This window comes from Lissotriton vulgaris, chromosome 6 (genome assembly GCF_964263255.1).
Source record: "Lissotriton vulgaris chromosome 6, aLisVul1.2, whole genome shotgun sequence".
NCBI lineage: Eukaryota > Metazoa > Chordata > Amphibia > Caudata > Salamandridae > Lissotriton > Lissotriton vulgaris.
In genome coordinates this window covers 315,366,521-315,384,679 of record NC_141694.1, presented here as the reverse complement: position 1 = coordinate 315,384,679, position 18,159 = coordinate 315,366,521, and the positions used below count along the sequence as shown (strand labels likewise).

The window sequence follows — 18,159 nt, the reverse complement described above, 5'->3', positions numbered from 1 at the left end:
AATATTAATTCCCTTACTGTTATTTTGTATAACTTTCTTCTTAACCACTACATTCTCCTCTAAACTCTCACCCTTGGAACATTTTCGCGCAATTAAGACTAAGGTCGTTTTGGATTTGATATTTTCATGGAGGTGGATGTTCTTTCTATTCTCTTGGCCCTAGTAATTGCTGCCAACCCAAAGTGGTGCAAACCCAGTCAGCAAACAGACCAGTAAGGAAGAATGCCTGGGGCCTATAACAACAGCTAATATCACAAGGTAAATTCCTAAATAACTTTTCCCAAACTTAACACAGCAGGGACATACATACTGTATGGAAATGCCTCTTTTTCCATGATAGGTCCCAAAGATATGGACTGATGCTGCTGGTTTTTCAACTTTGAGACTACATTGAGGTCTGCTAAAAAGACATCATTGTCAGAGCTTCGATTCTTAAAAATCGAATGTTAAATTGTCTATTCCTAATTGGATTACCTTAACTTACTTATAAGACCCTACTATATATTTCTAAAGGTACCTAGGGTCTATAAGTTAAAGTGTCCCTCTGGGCCTGCACCACTTTCTGTGCCACCCTGAGTATGACAACCGAAAACATGTCTCCCAGCCGGACTACTGAGGCAGATGCAAGATCAAGAGAGTTCTGCTGACCACGCTGGTGATTGACCCGAACAGTTGAATCTCTGAGACCCAAGGCGGGGACGAAGGGAAGGAGCTTACCATGTTGAATTGTAGGTCTTGGTGGGGGGAAGGAGCCCCCACCATGGAATGGTGTCGACCGACCATCGGACTCGTGGACCCCTGCACATCGGGGCGATTTGTTCCAGTTGGAAGAAGACTTTGATTTCTCTGTGTGTCCCTTTTCTCTCTTGCGGACTTCTTTCCTTTTCTTTTTTCTGTCCTTTCTTCTTTTTCCACCACGAGGGCTATCAGCGGGGCGCCGCAAGTTACCGGCTGTATATGTGTATGCTGTGTGCAGAGACTGGCACAGTGCGGACCCTCCTCCACTGCCCCCTGAGCAGCTCTCGCCGGTACATGTTGGTACGGCAGCGTAGCCCCTAGGTAGAGAGAGGGATTCCCCACCCCCTGCAGACATGGACTATGATTTCAAAGTGAAGCTGAAGGCGAGTGGAGGATCTCTTTGAGTACGAGGGCTGCAAAGGGGGCTGAGGGACCTATGGGCACGTGTTCAAGGCAAAGCGCAAAGATGGGAAGGACGAGAAGGACTATGCTTTAAAACAAATAGAAAGTACTGGAATTTCAATGTCTGCATGCAGAGAAATAGTACTGTTACGAGAACTTAAGCACCCAAATGTGATTTCTTTGCAAAAAGTGTTCCTTTCTCAGGCTGACAGAAAAGTAGGGCTCATTTCTGATTATGCTGAACATGACCTATGGCATATAATTAAGTTTCACAGAGCTTCTAAAGTAGACAAAAAGCCTGTACAGTTACCCCGGGGAATGGTGAAGTCCCTATTGTATCAAATTGTAGATGGTATTCACTACTTGCGTGCCAACTGGGTGTTAAGCCTGCTAATATTTTAGTTATGGGTGAAGGCCCTGAGCGAGGACGCGTAAAAATAGCTGACATGGGTTTTGCCAGGTTATTTAATTCTCCTTTGAAGCATTTAGCATACTTAGATCCAGTAGTTGTAACCTTCTGGTATGGTGCACCAGAGGAGTTATTAGAAGCAAGAAATTATACTAAAGCTATTGATATTTGGGCGATAGGGTGTATATTTGCAGAACTGCCGATGTCAAAACCAATATTTCATTGTCGGCATGAGGATATCAACACTAGTAATCCTTATCACCATGACCAGCTGGATAGAATGTTCAATGTCATTGGTTTCCCTGCAGACAAAGATTGGGAAGACATTAAGAAGATGCCTGAACATTCCACTTTAATGAAAGATTTCCGGAGAAACACATATACCAATTGTAGCCTTCATACATGGAAAAGCACAAAGTAAAACCAGATAGTAAAGTATTCCACTTGCTTCAGAAATTACTTACAATGGACCCAATAAAGGGAATTACCTCAGAACAAGCTATGCAGGATACGTATTTCTTAGAAGATCCACTTCCCACTTAGATGTTTTTGCAGGTAATCAAAACCCTTATTCAAAAAGAGAATTCTGAACAGAAGAAGAGCCGGATGACAAGGGAGACAAAAGAAACCAGCAGCAGGGCAATAACCATACCAATGGAACGGGTCACCCAGGGAACCAAGACAACAGTCACACACAGGGACCTCCTTTGAAGAAGGTGAGAGTTGTTCCTCTTACCACTACCTCAGGTGGACTCATCATGACCTCAGACTATCAGCGTTCCAATCCACATGCTGTCTATCCTAACCCTGGACCAAGCACGTCGCAGCCACAGAGCAGCCAGGGATATTCAACTACCTCCCAACAGCCTCCACAGTACTCACATCAAACACACCTGTACTGAGCTGCACCTTAATATCCATGTACTGTCACTAAAGCTGCAGGACTGACCATGCAGCTGCCTCCCTGGCTTGGACAATATGAATGTACTGTACAACCACACCTTAAACGTGTCCATTTGCCAGGTCCTCCACTTTTCACATAACGGAGTAGTGGTTCCTGAGTTGTAAAGATTTGGGGTTAAACTTGAATGAAAGTGCTAGCACAGTTTGTGTTATGGGTATGCTACTTCCATAGTTTACTTGACATGGTTCAAGCTGACCATTGTTCAGCGACAGTCTGTAGCTGTTAAAGCTGTGCAATGTGACGGAGCATTTTGTTGTATGTGTGGGGACTTCTCTCGATGTAACAACATTGTCTGACCAATAGTATCCAGACTACTTCAAATGATTTCTAAAGCAAATGTATTAATATGGCAAAAAAAGTAAAAACACAATCACCATGATTAATGAAGACAAATTTGGTACAGTTTTGTGATTTTATTTTTGCCCATGTTGATTCATTTTTTGCATCCATTGAGGTTAATGACCAACAATACTGCAGGAGTTCTTTAAGATACAAAACATTGCATTTTAAGTTTCTCAAGAGCCTCCCAAAGATTCCTTTTCATCAAACAAGGGGGGTCGTGGCCAGCCAGCCATCATGGCGGACGCGAGTTGTTGATGCTCTGACCGTTCACCCCGGTTTATCCTGCCATATCTCTTTTGGAGGTGTGATCAGTGCCTGCATCGAGCGGGCCGGGTCGGGGACACGGTGGGGAGCTGATGCAGCCCGGTAGCTCATCGATCATGAGGCGCTGAACGGAGTGCTGCGGCCTGGACGTGCAGCGGGGCCCAGGGGGTGAAAGCACGCAAACTGCTCCAGGAGGTAACGGCAGCCGCCAGGGGCCCGAGACAGAGCTGCGAGACTGCCAGGGGCGCGCTGAAGAACTGGTCTTGTATTGCCATGTGACGCACAGCGCTCTGACGAGACTGCACCGGAGGTGAGCTGCTGGGACCTGCCATGTGCTGAAGACTACTGCTGCCTACTGCTGCCAGTGGGTTCCTCGGTGAGAAGTGGAGGCGGGCTCGTGATGGTAGCGGGGCACTAGTGAAGACACCTGGTCCATGCCCTGATAGGCCTGCTGAGGATGTTCCTTTGAGTGGCGGGCATCTGTGACCTGGGGATCTACTGGTGGCCGCGCATCAGAGAGACTCAGCGGACAAGGTGTGCAGCGAGGCCTGGGAAGGGAAAGTGCGCCCTGGGCCTCTGAAGGTAACGGCTGTCCTCTGGGCCTGAAGCTGTGGAGTAAAGCTGCTGGAGGCGAGCTGGGGCTCGGGCCTTGAGTCGGCCCTGCACTACACGGGGACTCTAGTGCCTGTGCAAGCGGCGGGCCCCGAGGCCTGAGATGTTCTGGAGGCCTGCGGGGGTTGGTGCAGGGTGGGGCCTGAATGTCCCACGGGCCTGAGACACAGTGGAGTGCTTGACCTGAGCTGCGGGACACACCTGCTGTGGACATTGTTGAGAACAGCGGGCCCCAGGTAGCTCCCGTGAAGAGCGGACCTGCGTATGCCAGGAGCGGGACACTAAGAGTGGAGCGAATGGTCGCTCCCCGCCAGCAAGTAAGTGGGGAGACTCATTGCGCCTGGCACGACCGCTCCGGAGCAGCCACCCACTGTAAGGGAAACCGAGAGTAGTTGCGCCTGAAGTGCTCGGAGGCGTGGGAAGCTGCAGTGGATATGGCCGGGAATGTCCGCCGCCAGGGCCTGAGACGCTGCAAGCTGGTGAATTAAGGCACAAGCGCCATTTTGTGTGGGACTGTGACAAGAGTGGTGCGCCCCGGGTACGAGAGTCACGCCTGCAGTAGGAGATCCCCAGACGATAGGAAGCGCCACGGGGAGACTGTGCCCAAGGTCCCTCCAAACTTAAGGTGAGTTCCCGCCGGGTGCACCTGGTGGAGCAGAGCCGAGTCTACCGGAGTGGTGAGTGGAGCGGTGTGGCGCTCCGGATAAGCGGGGAGAAGCCCGGGAATCTCAGCGTTGTACAGGAAAGACAGACTGCATGATAAACCCCCCTAGTGCCGGTAGCTGGCGCAGAGTAGCTAGCCTCCCCGGCAATAAGGACAGTAAGTCAGACTACTGAAGACCAGACTGCTAGCTTCGGGTCGATGCTCAGAGAGGGGGGCCTCCCTGCTGAAAGTTCTGTTCAAGGACTGGCACGACAAACTTTTCCCTCAACAACAGGAAGAGGCTCGGGCTCGGTGCTTTGGGTGGCCTGTAACTGACTGCGCCCGCCCAAATTGTGGCCCGTCTGCGGATGCCAACGGCACAATAACTAGTCGCAGCGGAGGGCGCTCCCGGCGCAACAATGTTCGCGTGGTGGGCCTTCCGGAAAGCGAGGAGGGCAGAAATCCGTAGCAGTACGTCGAGCGCTGGGTACGTGATTTCATGCCCCAGGGGGCGCTGTCACAGCAGTTGGTTGTGGAAAGGGCGCACAGAGTGCCGGCGCAGAAGCCCAAGCCGGGGGCCAGACCCCGCATGTTCCTCTAAACTTCTCAACTATCAGGACAGAGACGTGGTGCTACGTGTAACCAGGAAATCAGGCGACCTGAATGTGGGAAACAGTCGGGTAATGGTCTTCCCGGATTATACAGCAATGGTGCAGACGGAGTAGCACCTACATGGCAGTGAAGCGCCAACTCAGGGAGCTGGAGCTGCCTTACTCCCTTTTGTTCCCGTCCCGCTTACGAGTGGTCACGAAGGAGGGAAATCGTTTCTTCGACTACCCGTCGGAAGTGTGGGACTGGCTGGAGGAGTCGGGACCGTGGACATGAACAAGACTTCCAGGTTCGGATGACGGCAGCCGGCCAGAGAGGAGATCAAGACGGCGGGGGACACACCAAACTGCGAGATCGGGTCCGGTTGCGGCCAGCCCAGAAAAATCAGAATGGAACGCCATGAAGCTCTTGAGACGGTGGCAACCCTTGGGACAGTGCACAACAATGGCCGCATGGAGACCTACACACGCAGCGAACCAGGAACCAGTGGCTCGTCATCTCCATCCACCGTGATCTCTGAAGACTCTAATTTGCCTGTGGTGACACCCCAGACTGCTGACCAGCTTAAGTGATACTGCGGTGCTGAGTTGCATCCATACATGGCCTACAAACATGCATACGCCGAGGACTGTTCTGTCTTTCATATGCCCGCAACCATGCTGTTGAACTGTGCTGTGTATCGGAGGTGCGCTGGAAAGTTAGTGAGACGCATGCGCACGGCTGGGGGACAGCTTACTGAGTGGGTTGGGACGCACGGCGCAGTTACTCTCCGTAGACTTGAATTTGCCTGTGGTAACACCCCAGACTGCTGACCTAATTATGTGTTACCACGGCGCTGTGTTGCATCTGTACATGGTTCACAAACATACATACGCTGAGAAATGTTTTGTCCTTTATATGCCTGTACTCATGTTGTTGAACTGTGCTGTACACCGGAGGCGCTCTTGGCAAATAGTGAGGCGCATGCGCGAGGCCGGGGACGGCTTGATGCGAGGGGGCAGGACACACGGTGCAGGTGCTACATGCGCAGGCTCCCCACCACTGTGGCCCGCTCCGGACCTGCGCGTTAGACTACACCATGACACACTGCGCACCTCCCGCAAGTATAGGAGGCATGAGAAGGGGGAATAGTGCAGACGAGTCACCGTCACCACACACACCCCACCAGGCACTACACTGGTATAGCTCACCAGTACCTGTATTGTTTCGAGGTTTGGACGAATGCCCTTTTGGGGATCCGCCCCATTAGTTACATTGTTTGCAGTTGGTATCTTGTTAACATGGCAGCACATTGATATGCTCCCCTCAGACCGCGACCCCCTGGTGCGGCCATTTTGCCCAGCGCCGCGCCTAACTACTCAATTACATTGTGACCTGGAACAAACGTGGCATGCACACACCTTCGAAGCGTTATTCCATCTTTTCCTACCTACAGCGACACTCCGTAGGAATTGACCTCCTACAGGAAACACACATGACCCAGACCGAACTTGCTAGATTTTGCAGGCATTGGGGGGGGGGGGCAAATATACGGCACCATATTTTCGCTGCCCGCGCAGGGCACACTGATCTGGGTGCGGGCGGGCGGGCATTCCCTTCAATTGTGAAAAGGTGGAGGTGGAACGGGAGGGCAGGCACACGCTACTGCGGGGGAAACTAATTGGTCAAGAAATGCTGTTGGGATCTTTATATGCACCTAATGTGGACCAGCTGTCCTTTTTAGCGTGGCTGACGCAGCTCCTGCATCCCTATGCTGGGCTCCCTTGGTTGCTAGGAGGGGACTTTACCATGGTGCTGGATGTCCAGCTGGACAGATCCTTCCCCTCCCTCTGTGCCGCAGCGATGGAGTCCAACGCGCAGGCGTTTAGAGACTGGCTCATACACTGGGCGCTACAAGACCTGTGGCGCATCCTCCACCCGACAGATAAGATCTACTCCTACTACTCAGCAGTACATGATTTGCATGTCCAGTTAGATAGGATGGTGGGCTCCCAATCATTGCTCCTGCTTATTGCACAGTCAGAATACCTGGGGCGGACACACTCCGATCATAATCCCTTGTGGTTTCAAATAGGCTGGGAGGCGGATCGCCCGCCGGTACCCACATGGAGACTTCAACCTAGCACGGTAGAGGACCCGGAGTTTCTCTCTTCCCTGGGTACGGCCATATTAGCTTACTTTGACATTAATGAAGGTACGGCAAGCAACACATTAGTGGAGTGAGACGCACACAAAGTGACTGTTCGGGGCCACTGTTTGGGGGCCACATGGATATACGTAGGACGCTTTCCGACTCCCTGGCGCGCTTGGAGGATGAGCCACTGCAATATGAGCGGGAGGGAGAAGGAGGGGGTAGACACTCACACAGGTTGCAAGATCTCCGCGCCCAACATGCGGAGCTCCTGGAGAGGCTCGATGTCACAACTATGCGGCACACACGGCCAGAACACATGCTAGGGAGGCTGGTGTACACGCAGCGTGCAATCCACCGGGCCTTCACTGACCACTATAAGCAGTTGTATAAGGCTTAAGCAGTTGGCCTCAGGCACCTTCTAGAGGGGTTTTTGGACTCTGTCCAGCGGCCCACACACTCTGAGGAGCATAAGGAAGCACTTAATGCACCTCTCTCCTTAGAGAAAATTGGGGAGGCGATCCAGTCCATTGCATCTGGGAAAATGCCGGGGCCGGACGGTTTGCCGGCTGAGTATTATAAAACCTATCGCGAGTCCCTGGCGGCGTTACTTCATGCGCTCTACAACAAAGCGGTGGAAGTGGGATAGTTGCCCCCTTCAATGCTGGGGGCGTTCCTGGTCTCCCGGTCCAAGCCCGACAGAGACCCTACGACTTTGGGATCCTATAGGCCCCTGGCGATGCTTAACGTGGATTATAAAATCCTCGCAAAAGTACTTGCGGAGCGGTTGGCACCAGTGGTCCCCCACTGAGTACACGCAGATCAGAACGGGTTTGTCCCTGCGCGGTCCACGTCATTGAATATTCTGAGGTTTATCAGGGTGGCAGCCGAGGCCACACATAAGTGACCCAGGGCGGGATGTCTTATCCTAGATCTGGAGAATGCGTTTGATTACCTAGAATGGGGTTATCTGTCGGCGGTGCTGTTACGATATGGGTTGGACATGGGGTTTCTCCACATGGTCGGCCTGCTCTAAAAGAATCCCACAGTTCGGGTGAGGTTAGGCCCCTACGTCTCTGAAGCGGTATCAGTGGGCCGGGGTACTCGGCAGGGGTGCCCTCTGTCTCCGTTGCTATTCGCGCTGGCAATCAAGCCCCTGGCGGTGGCTATACGTGTGACTCTGGGGGACGGTATACCACTAGGGGATGCGGTTCAGCAGGTGTCACTTTACGCTGACGATCTTTTGGTATATGTGAGAGACGTGGGGTCATGCCAGGGCGGCTGGCCCAGCTGTTGCAGACCTTTACCACTATCTCGGGGCTTCGTGTGAACGTGGTTAAATCCAGTCTTTACACTTTCAACTCCGGGACAGCGGACCAGGGATACTGTCTTGACGGTACGCAGGTCCAGTGGAAAGAGGGTACCTTCAGATATTTGGGGATACAAATCTACCATAGCCCAGCTGACTTGTTTGACGGGAACCTGGGAAGGGCGGTCACGGCGCTTAAATCGCAGGTGCGCTTTTGGAGTACACTTCTGCTGACGACCACAGGTAGGGTGGCGCTCGCCAAAATAGTCATTATGTACTACTTTGTTAATTTGCCACTATTTATACCGGCCGCCTTCTTTAGCATGCTCAATAGGATGTAGCTGGACTTTGTCTGGGGCACAGCTCGGCACAGGCTGGCGCTTGCTAAATTATTCCTGCCGACGGACCGGGGTGGTCTGGCCGCTCCCTGTCTCGAGAACTACTATCTGTGCGCCCAACTGCAATGGGTTGCTCGCTGACTGGCGGACAGGAGCAGAGATGATACAGCCACAACAATGCTGCCTTACTCACTAGAACAAATAACCAGACTTTTCCACCCCCTTGCTATACTCACGCGACCGACACCGCTCCTATTGGCGGTGGCATACAAGTTCCACCGAAGGGCTTTATATCTCACCCGCACTGCTGTCCCGTACGCACCGGCCATACCTCTGGAGGGTTTCCCAAGTGGCGGGGGGTGCTTACGGCTCCTGCGCTAGCTGAATGTTGGGAGGCCGATGTTCGTACGCTTTGAGATCTATATTGGGATGGTGAGCTCGTACCATACGAGACTATGGTGGCAGAGGAAGGACTCCCGCCCGGAGGGTTTTTGGCCCATCGCTCCCTGATAGCGAGATTGACTGCTAAATGGGGGGACATGACCATGGAGCCCACTCAGCACCTAACCATGCAATACCTTCACGTCATGGGGAGAGGTAGGCTCCTGGTTCGCTGGTTCGCAGCATCACTGAGTGAGCATGCGGGTATCAGCTTCGGCCCGCTTCGATGCAAATGGGGACTGGACCTGGGGCGGCCACTGGTGGATAAGGAGTGGGAAAGAATACTCAAAAGTCCAGTGCTTCATCCCCAGAAACATGCGGTTTCGCCAAATTCAGTTATTCATTGTCAGTAGGGCTTACCTCATACCGGAGCTGATCAACAAGTACTTTCATCGTAATGATGCACTGTGCCCTAGGTGTCATGAGCTGGGGCAGGGTTCTTGCATATGCTATGGAGCTGTCCTGGGTTGGGCAACTACTGGTGCGCGAGTAGCGGGCTGTTGCAGGGTAGCACGGGTCATGCTATACCCTTTACTTGCCTGAATACATCTTGCATCACTTTAAAAGGGCCCCTAAAGACCAGGTAAAATCCCGATTCTTGGACCTCGGGCTTGTAGTAGAGAAACGCCTCCTCACAAGGAGATGGAAGGCACACGACCCGCCACACATGCGGGCATGGTGTTCCTCATTCCAAGCATGGGCTAGGGCAGAGGGGACTGCCATCAGTAGGGAGAAAACAATGGGGTTGAGGAAGGAGCCTATAGCGGCCCAATGGGAGCAGATGCTTTGTGCGCTGCAGCGCCTGGAAGGGGAAGGCCGCATGGGGCACGAGGGGGAGGTAGGTGATGACTGTGCAGGAAGATGCATGCCACAGGATGTTCTACTGACTGTTTTAACTTGGTCCCACTTTCCCCCACCCTACTTCGGCACAGGTGCACCTACACTAGCATGATTATGGCTGAGGGGGGGCGAGAGGTGGGGGCGAAGGCAAAGGGGGCGGGAGTTCCACCTGTCTAACTGGTTTGAGCAGCCATAGTTATTGTTCCTTTGATTTGTAAGTTAAACATCTGTTTCATTGATCTAGCTGAATGATCAGCATTGGACCACATGAGTAACCAGGAGGTTGACACACTACTTTTATACTGCAATTTAAATACTGTATTAGAACTGGCAGAACGTACTGCAGCTAGCTCCTGGGTGAGCGTTCCTTGTTTTAATTGCAGTGAAGTTTGAACACATGTTATAATAATGTGCACAAAACTGTCCATGTATTGATTAACAAGTTATACATGATAACACATTTCTGTATGCAATGCCTGCTACTATTGAGTGTAAGCTTAAAACAATAAAAACAGATTTGTTAAAAAAAAACTGTCAGTAGACTGGTTTTACAGCTGCTACAAGATAGTAAATGCATCTGTTGCAATTGAGCTAAATACCTAAGCTTAGACAAACTTAAATTAGTGTATGTTTCTTCTTGCTGACATGAGCATGTTTTGGAATTGGGGAAGCATAGAAGCCTTCCTAAAGGTGAGCAGCACCCGCACGTATGTTTCGTCATGTTTGAAAGCTGGCTTGGTGCAGAGGATTACAGTTGTATTTAGTTTTATTCTTTTTTTTTTTTTATTTGTCCGCACAATTTCTAGGGTGTCCTCAAGACGGAAAAGAAGGTGTTAAGTATATCCTTTGAATTTACAACAAACCGGACTGTAACATACAATGTACTGTATTAAAACTATTTTACATGAATGATGCAAGTATTCTGAATTAAAAAATTACATTTTTAGAACAAGGTGTTATGTAATAAATTTATTTTTCACCCACGAGGAAGCTGCAGCCCGTTGGCGGGGGCCGCCCACTACTGCCATCTCATTGACAGGTAGGGTGACTCATCGACTTAGGTGGTTGGGTGGGAGAGGAGGATGGGGAGGCAGGGAGGTAGGGCAAACCATGGGATGGTGGGAGGAACTGGAACACACTCCGAGAAAGGGCGGTTGGGGGGCTTCAGTTTTCCCACCATCCGTGGGCTGCGCGGGGTACTCGAACCATACACATGGACCAGCCCTCCCATTTTCACCCTGAATTGGCGCAGACAGCTTAAGGGGACAAGGTGAGGGGCTACTGGAGGTTCTGTTGGTATCAGGGACCCACGGCGGGCGGTGGGAGCTCGGGATTGGATGCCGTTTTGCACTGGGTTTCCCCTATGACAGACCAGGTCAACGCGCGGGTGTGCCCCCCTTTACTCCCTTATGACACTACTTGAAGCTACCATTCTGAGCTTTAATGTGCGGGGTCTTAATTTGCCAGCAAAGCGTTGCGTGCTTCTTGCCTTGTTGAGAGACGCTCAGTGCGATATCTGCTTCCTTCAGGAGACTCACCTTTTGCAGACAGATTGGAAGCGGCTTCAATCCCCATGGTTCGACAGGCAGTACTTTTCATCGGAGCTGGGGAAGAAGGCCGGAGTGGCGATTCTACTGGCCACGCTATTTCAGGGGAAAGTAGTGGGTATGCATGCAGAGGTCACAGGTCGACTTCTGGCTCTGCGCGTGCTCATGGGTGTGAGAGTGCACACGATTGCGTCGGTCTATAGCCCCAACATCCACCAGGAGGTCTTCCTACTTGAAGCCATAGGCTACATCTTGGAGTCCCCCGATGAGGATCTCATTATCGGGGGAGACTTTACTTCAGTCCCAGTGGCAGAGGTGGATAGGTCAACGCTTAGGTTGGCGCACACAGGCTTGATATCGGACGCAATGCTCCATCGTCTGAAGGAGGCGGGTTTCATTGACGCCTGGCGCCACCGCTTCCTGACAGCACAAGAATACACTTTATTTCTGCCGCTCATCAGACGTACGCTCGCATTGACCTCCTTTGGACCTCGCCTAGAGTCACGGCCTACGGACGAGGTTTCTATTGATGTTGCAGCGTTCTCTGACCACCCTTCAGTTGTCTTGAAGTTGCGACTCCCAGGCGGATCCTCCTCGACAGAGCTCATGGCGTTGCAATCGTAAGCTACTCCCGTATTACGCTAATATCACTGAGCCACGAGATGCTATTAAAAACTACTTGGAGGGGGGGCCGTGGCTTTCAGCCAACCAAGATGGCCACAACATAGTGGAGCTCCGAGGGTGAGGCCGACTCCCCCTGTAAATCCATACATCCATCCGTATATTACACTGTACTTATGTTGCGGAGGTGAAGGGGAACTGAAGGATCCAGGTCTGAGGCCTCTCCGAGTCAGGGCCAGTGAGTAACGGCGGACGAACAACTGCGGCCTGTGTGCACGTTTCGAGCCGCGGACAAAATTTTGGTGGTGTCCCGGCGCACCTGCCGTGTGGCCGGCTGAATGAAAAGACAGAGCGGCACTACGTACAGGAGGTGAGAACCCACACCGTGGGGGCCCAGGGCCGGCGCTGACGGCGGCCACCAGCAGTGATGACGTGAGAGTTACCCTCCTCCCACCCTCCAAAATTGAGGACGGCAGACGGGCCCAGCAGGAGATAAGAGAGGACGGGCAGCGGGAGTAAGAGACGGAAATGCACAAAGTTTGGAGGCAGCGCCACTGGGGGCCAACACCATATACCCGGATGACTGCTACAACGGGCCAAGTAGTACAGTGACCACTTCTAGGGGCCTGAGTGAGCGACGTTAAAGAAGCCCCAGTGAGTGAAGATGAGGGGCAGTCTCCCTATATTGCCGGGTGACTCGATCAAAGGCGGCACATTCAGCACCCCCATCTCGGGTGGATCCAGAGGCATGAGGGACCGGGGAGAGAAACGGAGGTACACTGAGCAACAGGCCTGCGGTGCGGCCGGCTGAGTAGAAGGGCAGAGCGGCACTACACACAGGAGGTGATAGCGTGCACAGTGGGGCCCCAGTGACGGCACTAACGGCGGCCGCCTGAAGTACAGAGTGACGGCATGAGGTCTACCCCCCCCCCCCCCGATATTGTTGGGGGCGGACGGACCAGGCAGGCAGTACTAGAGGGGACTGGCAGCGGGAGAAAGAATCGGTGCTACACAGGGTATGAAGGCAGCGCAACTGGTGGCCAACACAATATACCCACGGGACAGCTGTAATGGGCCATACTGTACGGCAACCACTCATAGGGGCCTGACGTGAGCGGTGGCGAGAGGAGCCCCAGCGCATGACCAGGAGGGACAATCTCCATACATTACCGGGTGCCTGGATTAACGTCGACATATACGACACACCCGTACTGAGTGGCTCCAGGCAAGAGGGACCGGGAAGCAACACTGAGGTACACTGAGCCGACTTAGGGAAAATAAAAAACACGAAAAAAGAAAAGTGGATAAAGCACAGGACCAGCGCCTCAGGCATTCTACAGCGTTTCTCCCCCCCCCCCCCCTCCCCCCCCCCCCCTGCAGGATTCGGGAGTGTCCATGCTGGAGGGGGTCCGAGCGTGGGAAATTGCAGAGTAGGCACGGGAGCAGTGACGACCTACAAGCTGTACAGCCTAAATATAACCGCAACAATCCTGTGGAAGTACTATAGAGAACTGTAGAGGCTGTTCCATGAACAATGAGCGCTAAAGTTTCCCGCACGACCAAACAAGGAAAACTTGACAAGTTTGCATATTCTAAGTACTTTCCCCCACTGCAGAAACGAAAGGGGCCTGGGGCTAAAGGAGCGGAGGAAGATGGAAGCTCCAAAGTGACGCTTAAAGATGTAATGGCGGCCCTACACCAGGTGCAGACCACGTTTGGTACAATATCCACGGATGTCATGTTCCTACGAGCGGATCTACAGAAAATGTCAACAAGAGTAACTGAAGTAGAACAAGCGACGACATCGCTCACTAAGGACACCACGCTCCTGATTAAGGGAGTGATGCAACTGGAGGATGACAACAAGCATATGGCGGCAAAGCTGGACAAACAAAAAGGACGCTCCCGCCGAAATAATGTCCGAATAACTGGCCTTCCGGAGTCCGAGGGGGGACCCGCTATGGACCTCTACGTTGAAGACCTGATAAAAAACAAGCTGCAACCTAAAGGACTATTGACCTTCTTTTCTGTGGAGCGGGCCAACCGGGTACCAGGAGGGCGTCCAAGACCTGGAGCTCCCCCATGTCCGGTACTGGCACGCATATTTAATTTTCGGGACAGGGATGCTGTTCTCCAGACGGCACGAGTGGCGTCACCTATACGAATACAAAACTCGAGATCTCCTTCTTCCCGGATTACACGGCGATGGTCGTGGCACGTCGTAGAAGCATCCTTGAGGTAAAAAAGACGCTGAGATCCCGTGAACTGCCATATTCTATGCTCCTTTCCAGCAAAACTCAGAGTGGTGGCGGCAGAAAAAAACGTGATTTTTCAACACTCCAGAAGAAGCTCACGATTGGCTTGAAGGATGGCGACCAGCGGAGAGGTCAGGACGGCCGGGAAGGAGGCGAAAACTACTGGGTAAAGAAGGTGATTCTGAGGAAGTTGAACAACAAGAAGAGGATGATGCACGCATAACTAAGGACTCTGGGGAGTGAGTTCCTCACGCACAAGGGAAGTACCCCCCCTTTTTTCTTTTTATGTAAGGGGAACGCACCTAGTTGTCCATTAGAGCCCACCTCCTTCTGTTGATGGCAATGGACTTATTGATGGCTCGGGACTCAGGGACTTGGGGGGATGGTCGGTCCTCCTTGGACTTTCCCACCCCTGTACATACATGCAAAGGAAGTTTTGGGGTTGGGGTTCTAAGCGCTCTGCTGAGTTGGGGTGGCGGGCAGTTATGAGTCCGCAAGGCAGGCAGAGGGGTTGGAGGGGGGGGGGGGGGAATATGTTTGTTTTTTGTTCAATGACTATGCTACGGACGGATATGGATATGGTTCTTCAGTGTCACTACTCACAGAAACTCACTTTTAGACCCATTATAGGGCAAGTCACTACCAGTTGTAAATCCTTTCAGTATGCCAATGGGAGACGACTCACCAGTTAGCTCGCAGAGGGGCTCCAATGCCATGACCCTGTCCTTATCCATACTCACGTGGAATGTGTGCGGACTGGGCAATAAAATCAAACGGGGCTTGGTTCTACAGTGCATAAAAAGAGGAGGCGCAGCAGTGGTACTACTCCAGGAACACACCTCACAGGCACATCTAGTAAGGCCATGGACAGATGGGGTTATAGAATGGTGGCCCACTCCGAATTTACCTCGGGCTCCAGAGGGGTTGGTATATTGATAAAAAAGCAGTTCCCTCTAATCATCAAAGACGTTAAATCTGATGGTGCAGGTAGATTTGCTGCAATAAATGCACTGTGGGAAGGGAGACCCCTAAATAATGTTTCTATTTACATACCCCCAGCATTGCATACAATGGCATTCTTACTGGGGCTGCCGGCGGGGGAACTGATCATTGGGGGGTCTTTAATTTGGTAGCTAACGACTCAATGGATAGATTCCCTCTGAGAGCAAGTATATCAGGGACGTCCTGTTTGGGGAGCTTCATGGAAGCAATAGGACTGGTGGACATTTGGAGGAAATATCACCCCACGGAGCGTCAATTTACTTATCACTCCAGTGTTCATAATAGTCTCACCAGAATTGATTAGGTGGCCTTTCTAATATCCGCAGTGTAGAAATCAAACCACGGGGCATCTCTGACCACTCCTCACTGATGCTTAGCTACACAGAAAAGGCCAATAGAAAAGGCGTCAGACTTATCCTATACGCCCTGGATATCGCCACAATCACAAGATTAGGAGGGAATTGCAAAAAGTGACAAAACATTACTTTCAAGATAATGTTGGGTCAGTAACCTACTCTGTCACTTTATGGGAGGCATATAAGACAGTCCTCAGAGAGCAGGCAATAGCCTCCATTGTAACTCATAAGCGAGAAGGACAGTTGGAATTACAGGCTCTAGAATCGGCAGTGACTATTGCAGAAGCCCAACACACCAGTGACCCAACCTCCGGTGCGGCCCATAGCTTGCAGCTTGCGCAGCGCCGACATAGGGAATATCTGACGGAACAGGCCAGACAACAACTGACGAGAACACAACATAAAATTCATGACGTTGGGAACAAGGCAGGAAAACTGCTGGCATGGCTGGACAAACAGGAGAAAAGGGACAAACAGATAGCACAGCTTACAATGGAGGGAGGGCATCCCACAATGGAACCAAACACAATAGTACACATGTTGGCAAAACACTTCCAGAAAATATACTCCTCAGACTCAACGATTTCGGAGGATGAAGCACCGACTTACATAAAAGACCTAAAAATGCCTAAATTATCCCCTGAAGAAGCACAAGTATTAGAAGGTGACCTCCCGACAGATGAGGTGGCAACAGCTATTTAGGCGTTACAATCGGGCAAGGCGGTAGGGCCCAATGGCATACCGGTCGAGTTTTTTAAAAAGAGGTCTGACTCACTCGTGCCACACCTGTTAAATATGTTTGATGAAAGTTTAGAAACAGGAGAACTCCCACCGGACCAGCGCACAGCCACCATAGTAGCCATTCTAAAGTCTGGGAAACCGGCGGATCAATGTACCTCATATCGGCCTATTTCTCTCATGAATGCTGAGACCTAAATCCTCGCCAAATTACTAGCACTTCGACGTACGCCACATCTATCTAAGCTCATACATCAGGACCAATCGGGCTTTATGCCTGGCAGAAACACAGCACTAAATTTAAGAAGACTACATGGGGTGATGGCACGTGCGGTCTATCTACAGGAGCCGGCAGTGCTACTCTCACTGGACACACATATGGCGTTCGACATGGTTCATTGGCCCTTTCTTTTCGCGGTATTGCACCATCTGGGATTCGGTCCAAAGTTTTGTGCTTGGATCCGACTACTTTACATTAAACCCATGGCACGTGTCACAGCTAATTGCCATATTTCTGAAGACTCTCCTGGCCAGGGGCACACGTCAAGGCTGCCCGTATCGCCACTATTGTTTGCCCTGGTACTAGAGCCTCTAGCGGCGTGGATATGTTGGGAACAAACTGTCAAAGACCTCAAATGGGCTGATAATTGGGAGGATAAAATCTCCCTTTACGCCAACTAAATCCTGCTGTATTTCACTTCCACTAGGCGTTCCGTCATCAGTCTTTTGGATGTCTGCACGGCTTATGGACGGGCATCCGTCTACACTATAAGCTGGTCTAAATCCACCATGTACATGCTTCACGGTCCACCACCGCGAATCCGAACTGTATTAACCAGGAAAAACGAATAAAAATATATTTTTTTAAAAACTACCTGGAGAACGATATCTGTTCGGTGGGGGTCGACATTCTTTGGGACGCACTGAAAGCAGTAATCCGTGGATTATGTATTACGATCGCAGCGAGCCTGACCAAGGACCGCAAAGCTAAGAGGGAGGTACTGGAGGATCAAATCGGGGAGGTAGAAAGGGTGCACCGTCGTACGGGAGCGGTTCAAACTCTGCATCTTCTAACACAGGAGAGGAAGCAACTGCGGGCGTTGGACCTCGATCGCGCAGAGTATGCCGTGCTCCGCCCTAAGCAGCGCTACTACGAAGGGGGGAACAAAGTGGGGAGACTGTTGGCCCAAGCTCTGCAGGCTGAGACAGCAGTGCATCGGGTCGCAGAAATCACCACCGAGCGGGGTGAGATCTTTCGCGCTGATAACGACATAGCGCCTGCATTTGTGGCTTTTTATAAGACTCTCTATTCGGCCGGCCAGTTGGACCCCACGGCGGCTGTGGCGTATGTGCAAGAGGCTTTGGTGACTCCGCTCGTGGAGCCGACTGCAGCCAACCTAGGCACTGACATCACCCCGACCGAAGTTCTGCGGGCCATTCAGGGACTTTAAACGGGCAAGGCTCCGGGGGAGGACGGCTTTTGGGCTGATTTCTATAAAACGTTTGCTCCAGATCTCTCCCCCTTCCTGGCGAGGCTGTTTAACACCTTCAGTTCCTCTGGGAAACTCACCCCCTCGATGTCCATGGCAGAGGAGGTG

The 18,159-nt window shown here is 51.8% G+C and overlaps 1 pseudogene; it reads left to right on the top strand.

The window, feature by feature from the left end:
- The first annotated feature begins 1,137 nt into the window (after window positions 1-1,137).
- LOC147707287 (cyclin-dependent kinase 8 pseudogene) lies at window positions 1,138-2,451 on the top strand (annotated as a pseudogene).
- Window positions 2,452-18,159: the final 15,708 nt, after the last annotated feature.